Source organism: Lathyrus oleraceus, chromosome 4 (assembly GCF_024323335.1).
Source record: "Lathyrus oleraceus cultivar Zhongwan6 chromosome 4, CAAS_Psat_ZW6_1.0, whole genome shotgun sequence".
NCBI lineage: Eukaryota > Viridiplantae > Streptophyta > Magnoliopsida > Fabales > Fabaceae > Lathyrus > Lathyrus oleraceus.
The window spans coordinates 146543366-146553133 of NC_066582.1; positions in this window are offsets into that span (position 1 = coordinate 146543366).

The following is a 9768-nucleotide window of genomic DNA, read 5'->3' on the forward strand; positions in this document are numbered from 1 at the left end:
TAACCTTATTCTTCCCCTCCCAAACTCATGTTCTCAAAGAATGTGGTTGTTCCCGTCTCAAAAATTTAATTTAATTTGGGATCGTAAAATTTGTAGCCCCTAGATCTTTCAAAATAGCCAATTAAGTAGTTGCTTATTGTTCAGGAGTCCAATTTCTTTTATTTGGCCTATAAGGCCTTGCCTCAGCTGGAGATCCCCACACATGAAAATGTTTTAGACTAGGCTTTCGCCCAATCCAAAGTTCGTAAGGTGTTTTGGCAGATGCCTTTTTTTGGTACTCTATTTATAATGTAAGTTGTAGTCTTTAGTGTCTCTTCCCAGAGTGACTCTGACAAGGTAGAATGACAAATCATACTCCTTACCATATCCTTAAGAGTCTGGTTTCGTCTTTCAGCAGCACCGTTCATACTAGGAGATCCTGGCTTGGTGTAATGTGGGATGATTCCACATTCCTCCAGGTATTTGACAAAAGGCCATGGACATTGTTCACCTGAACCTTCATATTTGTCGTAATATTCACCACCACAGTCAGATTTGACTTTCTAAATTCTTTTCTTGAGTTGATTCTCAACTTCAGCCTTGGATTTGAACACATCCAATGATTGAAACTTTTCATGTATAAAAAATATGTACGCATATCTAGACTAATCGTCTATGAATAATATAAAATATTGTTGACCATTCCAAGAAGGTGATGGAAATGGTCCACAAATGTTCGTATGTATTAATTCTAAGATATATGTAGCTCTATATGCACCAAATTTCTTTGTTTTGATATGTTTGCCTTTAACTCATTCAACACAAACATCAAATTTCGTTTAGACTTATGGAATCAAAAATTCCATCAGATAATAGGCGCTCAACTCTATTTTTAGAGATGTGACCTAGACGGTTATGCCATTATGCCCTTGAATTATTATTATCAATTTTACGCTTAGTACCACGTGATTCCACATTTAAGGATTCGTCATAGGTAGCTATCGTGTCAAATAAATATAGATTATCATGACTCATAAGTGAAATAGTTCCAACAATATTTGAATTAAAAGACAACTTAAACATATTATTCCCAAATGAACACAATTAATCTGGTTTGTCCAAATAAGAAACTAAAATTAAATTTCTTCTAAATGATGATACAACAAAGTGTCTTTTAAATCCAAATAAATTCAATACTCAATAATAATATAAAATGCCCTATAACATCCACATCCACCAACTTTCATCTCCAACATAGATGTATCTTCCAACATCATTTGGATTCCGGTAGTTCAGACAACCTTACATTGAAACATTGATGTTAGTAGTTACAGTTGAGTTTAACCACCAAGTGTTTATAGGTACTAAAGCTAAATTGACCTCAGAACGTACGAAAGTGAGATGTGTCTCTTTCTTTGCACACCAAATGTGATATTTAGGACATTTCTTTTTCATACGTTCAGACGCTTTGCAAAAGAAGCAATTATCATCCTGTTTTTGTTTCTTTTTGTGTTGGAACACTTGCAGTTTCATTCTTGGGCTCATAAGTTTTCTTTATTTTGCCCTTGTCTTTAGAGGTGCTAACAAAATGAATATTTTATGTCTTATCGTGTTTCATCATTTCCTCTTCTTGCACACAAAATGAATTGAACTCACTAAGAGACCATTTCTCCTTCTGACAGTTATAAGATATCTCCTTCTGACAGTTATAAGTAGGGGTGGCAAAATGGGTGTGGCTCGTTGGGCATGCCCATTTTCCCCGCACTTTAGTGCGGGGCGGACCAAGGATTTAGGCCCTCGCCCTCTAATGTGTCTGTCCCGCCGCACCCTATTTTCTTCGCGGGCTTTTGTGAGCACGAGTATTTACATAAATTTTTGCATTTTTAGGCTTAAAAAGTGCAATGCCCGTGGCCTTTCCCCGCCCCGCCCTCACTTTTTTGTGGGGCGGGCCTAAGTTTTAAGCTCGTAGCCTCAGCTATGACTGTCCCGCCCCATCCTATTTTTTTGCGAGCTTTTGCGGGACGGGCCTAAACCGGGCGGACATGCCCGTTTGCCACCCCTAGTTATAAGATATCTTAAACTGACCAAACTGTGAAGGAAGAGAAAATAATACTAAATTAATGAGTAAGTCTTTACAAAGCTTAAGCTTTAGTGCCTTAAGTTTTGAAACAATGTTGGACATGCTCATAATGTATTCCCTTATATTTCTTTTGTCTTGATACTTCATGGAAATCAAGTTCTGAAGAAGAGTACTTGTTTTTGCCTTATCGCTTTTCTAAAAGCACTTTTCAATCTCAACAAGGAAATCTTTGGCATTAGTTATATCTTCTAATATATTACTCTTAAAGACCTCAGGAATATTGCACTTAATGATCATGAGACACATGCAATTGGTAGGTTTTGTATGAGAAATAGGTTGCTCCTTTCTTAGTGCAAGGTCAAGATCTATGTAGTCAATAACAATTTCAAATTTGCCCTATTAAGGACCGGAACCAAATTCAGATTAACAGATATTCAAACATTGTAGCTGAAAAAGAACAACAAAATTAAACATTTAAATATACTCACATAAAATAAAACTGAATTATCAATTTGTTCGAGTAAAGACATAATTCATCTCAAGATACCTAGTGCACCATCATTTGGACATTAATATTAACTGCTAGTGGTACTATTTTTGTAACAATCAAACATTGATAATAAAAAATATTGAATAATAAACTCATCTTTGGATTGATTGATTATTTATATGTGAAACTTTATAATTATCATATGTTTACCATCACATACGCGTATGAAAATCGGTCAACCATCAACTGTCCTTTGAGTCAATTGATACTCGCATAAACAAACATACACACAACAACAAAAATATTTAGTATTTTTTATCAGCAATTTCCACACAAAAAAATATTTTATCAATTTTTTTATTTCAACTACTCACTTAAAATGTCAAAATTTAAACATAAAAATAATTTTAAAAAATAAAATTTAAAGAGTCCATGGTTGTCCAAACTAGCATAGCCGACCCTCGTTTTCTTAATTTAAGGCAATTGCAATACAACTGCAAGTATCCCAAAGTTGTTCGATTCATGATTGCATATATAATATATATAAAATATATAAAAAAAAACAGACGCTTAAGGCACTAAATAGTTGTGTTTGTTTACTATAAAATACAACGTTTTAGTTTATCGTTTCAAATACAATTATTCATATAACACAAATATTTACCTTATTAACAAAAAAAGTAATAATTACTGTTTTTTATCTTGATAAAAAAAGTATTCATAAGAAATATATATGCAACTCAATCCACTGGTTACAAATTAAAGGTATACAGGTGTCGCATCTCGAAAAATACGATTCCTCGCGATGGTCGCGGAAAAATTACGTTCAAACAGAGTCGCCACCGAACTTTATTTATCCCAATGAAGGAATAGGAAAATATCGATAAAACCTTTAGGAAATGGAATAATGGTCGTCGCAACCATATTCGGGTTCGGGAGTGGATTACGTGAGAGGAAGGTATTAGCACCCCTCGCGTCCGTTGTACTCAACGGGAACCTTTTAGTTCTAATTTGCGTTTCGAGTGTTAATTTATGTTTGTTTGTTATCTTTGGGTTATAAAACATTGAAAATAGAAATGGATGAGAACCTTGGAAGAGAGAAAGGGGAGGTTTTTTTATTAGTGTGCTCGCGAAGATACATCAATCTCCTGCCTACGTATCCTTAAATAAGGAAATCAGAGCATTCGTAGTTCGGGGTACTACGGTTGGTTGGTGTCTTTTAATGAACGACTGCTTAGATCGCATCCTAAAGGCTAAACGTTGGCTTGTCTACTCTCGGCGGAGGCTTAAGCATTGGTTTGTTATGCGCATTAGAAAGGATTAAATAGTGTTTTTTTTTAAAAGAGTTTCAGTCGCACGGGGGTGACAAATTGAGTTGATATGTTGGATGTTTTGATTGATTGAGATGTTTTTGGTTGGATGACGATTACTTGAATAGTCGAGTAAGACAACTCGTATCCTAACAGTCGGGAAAGGGAGTAGAAGACTCTAGACCACTTTCTTTTTCATCCTTAATTATAAAAAGGATTTGATAATAATTAAAGTATTTTGAACGGATGACGAATACTCAGATGATCGAGTAAGACAACTCGTATTCTAATAATCGAAAAAGGGAATAGAAGACTCTAGACCACTTTCTGTTTCATCTGAATATTTATGAAAATAAGGTTGTATATGGTTGATGTTTTCAGAATAAACGACAAGTACTTGCATGGCTGAGTAAGACAACTCATATCCAAGTATTTGAGAGGAGGAATTGAAAACTCAAGACAATCTCCCTTTTCATATAGTTTTGATTGAGAATGATTTGACTTACGGTATGAGTTGGTGGAAAGATGACAATTGTTCGACTGACCGAGTAAGAGAACTCGTATTCAAACAATTGAGGAGAGAAGTTGAAAACTCAAAGTCATCTCCTTTTTCATTTCATTGTCATGAAAGTAATTTGATTTAATCGGGTTTAGAAGTTTGTAACGAAATGACGAGTGTTTAACTGACCGAGTAAGAAAACCTGTATTCAAACGATCGATGAGAGAATTTGAAGACTCAAAGTCATCTCCTTTTTGCATTTCATTATTATAAAAATAATTTGATTTAATCGGGTTTAGAAGTTTGTAACGAAATGACGAGTGTTTAACTGATCGAGTAAGAAAACTCGTATTCAAACAATCGAGGGAAGGAGTTAAAAGCTTAAAACCATCCCCCATTTCATTTCGCTATCATGAGAATAAATTGATTTAATTGTGTTTAAGCGGACGGGAATGACAATTATTTGACTAACCGAGTAAGAGAACTTGTATTCAAATAATCGAGGGGAGGAGTTGAAAACTCAAAACCATCCCCCTTTTCATTTTCAAATGAAATAGTATTTAACCGTAATTAGGTGTTTTAATTTAATAAAAATACTCGATATTGGATCGAGGTTTTAAATTGTTGTTTTGTGAATAAATTGGATTATTTTAGTGTATCAATCATCTACTCGATTAATTAATAACCGAATAGGTCTCATTGTAGGAAAGCCCAAGAGTAAGTTATGTGAGGTTGATGGCGATGCTTTAAAAGCAATCGACTTACAAAGGTGTATTGAAATGGGCTTGGGGTTAAATCAAGAATTGTGTGATTTTTAAATTATTTAAATGATTCTAAGTCGACAATGAGGTTGAATGAGTTTTAATTTGAAAGTGATTGTGAATTTAGGATAGGGATGGAAAAAAAATCGGTCAATAAAATCAATTGAACCAAAATATTGTCATAATGCTTACGAAGTTATTACAACGTGTAAGAGGTACAATAATATATGGAGAGGTTAATAGAAATTGACTTAAAACTTGCTAACCCTTTTATCTAACAACCAAAATTTAATAAAATAAAATTTAATAAGAAGGATTTTGAGTTGAATGTATGTTTAGTAAAAAAAATGAAACAAATAAAGAACAGGTTATCAAGGAATCGGCGCCCTCTTTTTTTTTTAATTTTCTTTGTTAACACCCATTAAATACAAGGCTGACACGTGTCAGACCTTATAGAGAAGAAAAAAATAAAAATAAAAAAACTAATTAATAATAATAATAAAAAAACTTTCACATCCTCTTTTCTTTTAATCAACCGTATTATAGGCTAACATCTAATTCCCCATTTTTTTTAATTTGATAATGTTAAAGTAAACCAACAATTAGTACTTAATATTTTTTCAACACAATCCAAATTGAAACTTGCAGAGATCACCACCGGGTAATGGAAGTATATAGTTCGGCACACACAAGAATCACCAGTGGTTTAAACAGTATCAACAATTTTTAAATCTAGATCTTCTTATCACAATCAAATATAGCTAAATCATGTGAAAAAGAAACTTGGAGTTTAGGATTTCATAACAGTCTTGTTTATGGACTCGAATCTGCTGGAATCGGAAACGGTATAAACAAACAACCTATAATGCAATCTTTGCATCCACAACAGATGCAGCAAATGACACCAACTTTAAAACCAACAAAATAATAACTCAGATTTAGACACCATATGCAACTTAAATCCACGATCTAAATGCAAAAAGAATCATCACACGCAAGAACGGATCAAAATGAAAGGTTACACAAACACAGGACCGAAAACAACAAGATTCACACATAGACAATGGTTCTAGATATTACCACGAAGTCGTTTCGTTCCTTGAGTCGGAGCTTGGTGTCTTGCCTTCTTTGGGCGAAGCTATGTTGTTGTTGTCGACGGAAAGCGCATTGGAGAGAAGAACAATGGTTACGAAAATCTACGACGGCCTTCCTAGCAAGAAAATCGAAAGTGGCGAGGATGGTATAAACGGCGACGAGGGTGTTTCGTGCGGTGGTGCTGTCATGGACGCAGGGTGCGACGTGGCCGTGTTGTTGAAGGCGTTGGGTTGTTGAGGACGGTTGTATGATGGTGCGTGGGGGTTTGTGTTCTCCGGCGATGGCGGAGGTGAACGGCGGTGGATGACTGTTTTGTGACGGTTTAAAGGAGAATGATGGTGGGTGCGCTGGTGAACGATGTGTGTGGTTAGGAAGGAGTTGTTGACGTGACAAAAATGAAGGTTGAATGAGAGGTTTTAATGGAGGGTGTGTCGCCGGATTTGATGGAGGTTACGAAGTGTGGTTTTGTGTGGAAGAGGAAGAAGAATGTGTGGTTTGTTTGTGGGTCACCCCTCTTTTGAAGAAGAAGAGAAGCCTCCTTTTTATTTGTCTGTGCGTGTCACCTCTTTTTATTTTTTGAAAATTTTCTTTCTCCCTTTCCTTGTAACCGTTAGGAGAGAGCCTCGAGGAGACCACCAATTGCCAACCATGTACCACTCATTAAGAAGATAAGACTGCCACGTGGCATCTGACAATTGGATTAAAAGAGATATTTTTAATATTTTCTGATTTTCTATTTAACTATTTATTTAAATTTCTATTTTATGATTGGATATTAGAGATAAGTATGGATTGCTAACATGGGCCTTTGATTAATTTGAACCAACGATTCAGATTGAATTAAAGAAGCACACAAAGAAACACATCCTTTTAAATAATTTGAAATGTCTATAATGCCCTTAATATATGATTTAATCATTTTAAAATAATTCAAATCAATTGAATGGAATAAAAATTCCAACTTCTAAAATGAGTATGGTAAAAATAAAATAAGAACATGGAAAATTCTATTTATTTAATCCAAATATTTTGACGAAAGAATAAAATTAAAACGACTTAAAATGAATAAAAGTCGGGCAAAAATTTGCTCAAAAAATAAAATTGGATGCACTAAAATGATCAGCACGAAATATACTTATTGAAAAAATACAGTGTTTCTTTTAATTTTGAAATGAATTTTCACCGGTTAAAAGGCTCAAACGGATTAAAATGCAGCTGAAAAAAAGTTGTCGAAAAATATAACAAGCACAACAGGCTGAACTACGCGAACCGTAGATTAATACAACTGATGTTTGCAAGTTTAATTTCGAAATTTTTACTCGCTGATTTTGCACGTACTTGAGAAATGGTTTTAACCAATTTGTCTGCATTTTCAAGAATTTATTCCGACTGATATTTCAGGTGTTTATTTATGATGAAATGCATATTATGTTGTATATATGATGCAAATTAAAAAAAAATTACGGAAATTTAAAATGTCCGGACAAAATTGGGGTATGACAGCTGCCCCTATTTAATTACCTTGAACCAGAAAGTATGAATGACAACAGTCTTCGTACATTCGTGGTGGAAGATAATTAAATACGAAAAGACCCGAATTTTGTCCTTTGAAATGCAAGGGAAAAATGCAGTGAGAAATAGAGTAAGAAAAGCTATTAGAAGGTAAAATGGAACAGTCAAGACTCTCTGGAAATCGTCAGAACAATATCTTGGATGTCATACTCGAGATATTCCAATAATGGAATGATACCTCAACTAAATCTTAAGACTTTTCCAGGATGCTAGAGCAGTATCTCTAAAAAGTCTGGCATGAGACTCTTCATATTGATGAAGCAGCATCTCAACAGTAAAAATGAGATTCTCTATATCGAGTCGAAACATCATCTTATATGATAGAATTAAGATATTCCATCAAGGGAAAGATACCTTAATTGAATCTAAGACTCTCCGAGGATATTAGAGCAGTATCTCTAAAAAAATCTAAAATGAGACTCTTCATATTGAAGAAGCAGCATCTCAAACAGTAAAAATGAGATTCTCTGTATCGAGTCGAAACAACATCTTATATGATAGAATTAAGATATTCCAGCAAGGGAAAAAAATACCTTAATTGAATCTAAGACTCTTCGAGGATATTAGAGCAGTATCTCTAAGAAAATCTGAAATGAGACTCTTCATATTGATGAAGCAGCATCTCAAACAGTAAAGATGAGATTCTCTGTATCGAGTCAAAACAGCATCTTATATGATAGAATTAAGATATTCCAGCAAGGGAAAAAATACCTTAATTGAATCTAAGACTCTTCGAGGATATTAGAGCAGTATCTCTAAAAAAAATCTGAAATGAGACTCTTCACATTGATGAAGCAGCATCTCAAACAGTAAAAATGAGATTCTTTGTATCGGGTCGAAACAGCATCTTATATGATAGAATTAAGATATTCCAGCAAGGGAAAGATGCTTTAATTGAATCTAAGACTTTCCGAGGATACTTAGAGCAGTATCTCTAAAAAATTCTGAAATGAGACTCTTCATATTGATGAAGCAGCATCTCAAACAGTAAAGATGAGATTCTCTGTATCGGGTCGAAACAGCATCTTATATGATAGAATTAAGATATTCCAGCAAGGGAAAGATTCCTTAATTGAATCTAAGACTTTCCGAGGATACTTAGAGCAGTATCTCTAAAAAATTCTAAAATGAGACTCTTCATATTGATGAAGCAGCATCTCAAACAGTAAAGATGAGATTCTCTGTATCAAGTTGAAGCAGCATCTTATATGATAGAATTAAGATATTCCAGCAAGGGAAAGATACCTTAATTGAATCTAAGACTCTCCGAGGATATTAGAGCAGTATCTCTAAGAAAATCTGAAATGAGACTCTTCATATTGATGAAGCAGCATCTCAAACAATAAAGATGAGATTCTCTGTATCGGGTCGAAGCAGCATCTTATATGATAGAATTAAGATATTCCAGCAAGGGAAAGATACCTTAATTGAATCTAAGACTCTCCGAGGATATTAGAGCAGTATCTCTAAGAAAATCTGAAATTAGACTCTTCATATTGATGAAGCAGTATCTCAAACAGTAAAAGTGAGATTCTCTGTATCAAGCCGAAGCAGCATCTTACATGATAGAATTAAGATATTCCGAACAAGGGAATGATACCTTAATTGAATCTAAGACTCTCCGAGGATACTTAGAGCAGTATCTCTAAAAAATCGAATGAGATTCTTCAATTGATGAAGCAGTATCTCAAACAGAGAAATGAGATTCTTCAGATAAATGAAGCAGTATCTCAAATATTCGTCTGTTGGGGGAATTTTAAGAAAAGACTCCTTTTGAGGGAGATTTACTGGAAATGCTTTGCAGGGGAAAAAGCTCATAAGGGACTTTTTAGGGTAACCTCTGCTTGGGGAGCGATGATTGTTAAGAAAATTGCTGGGAATATCATTATTAATCGTAAAGTCGAAAAAATGATTTACTGAGATATAATCCCGCGAGCATATGCAGGGTAATAACTTCATTTGGAATGAGGAATGTCCAAGAT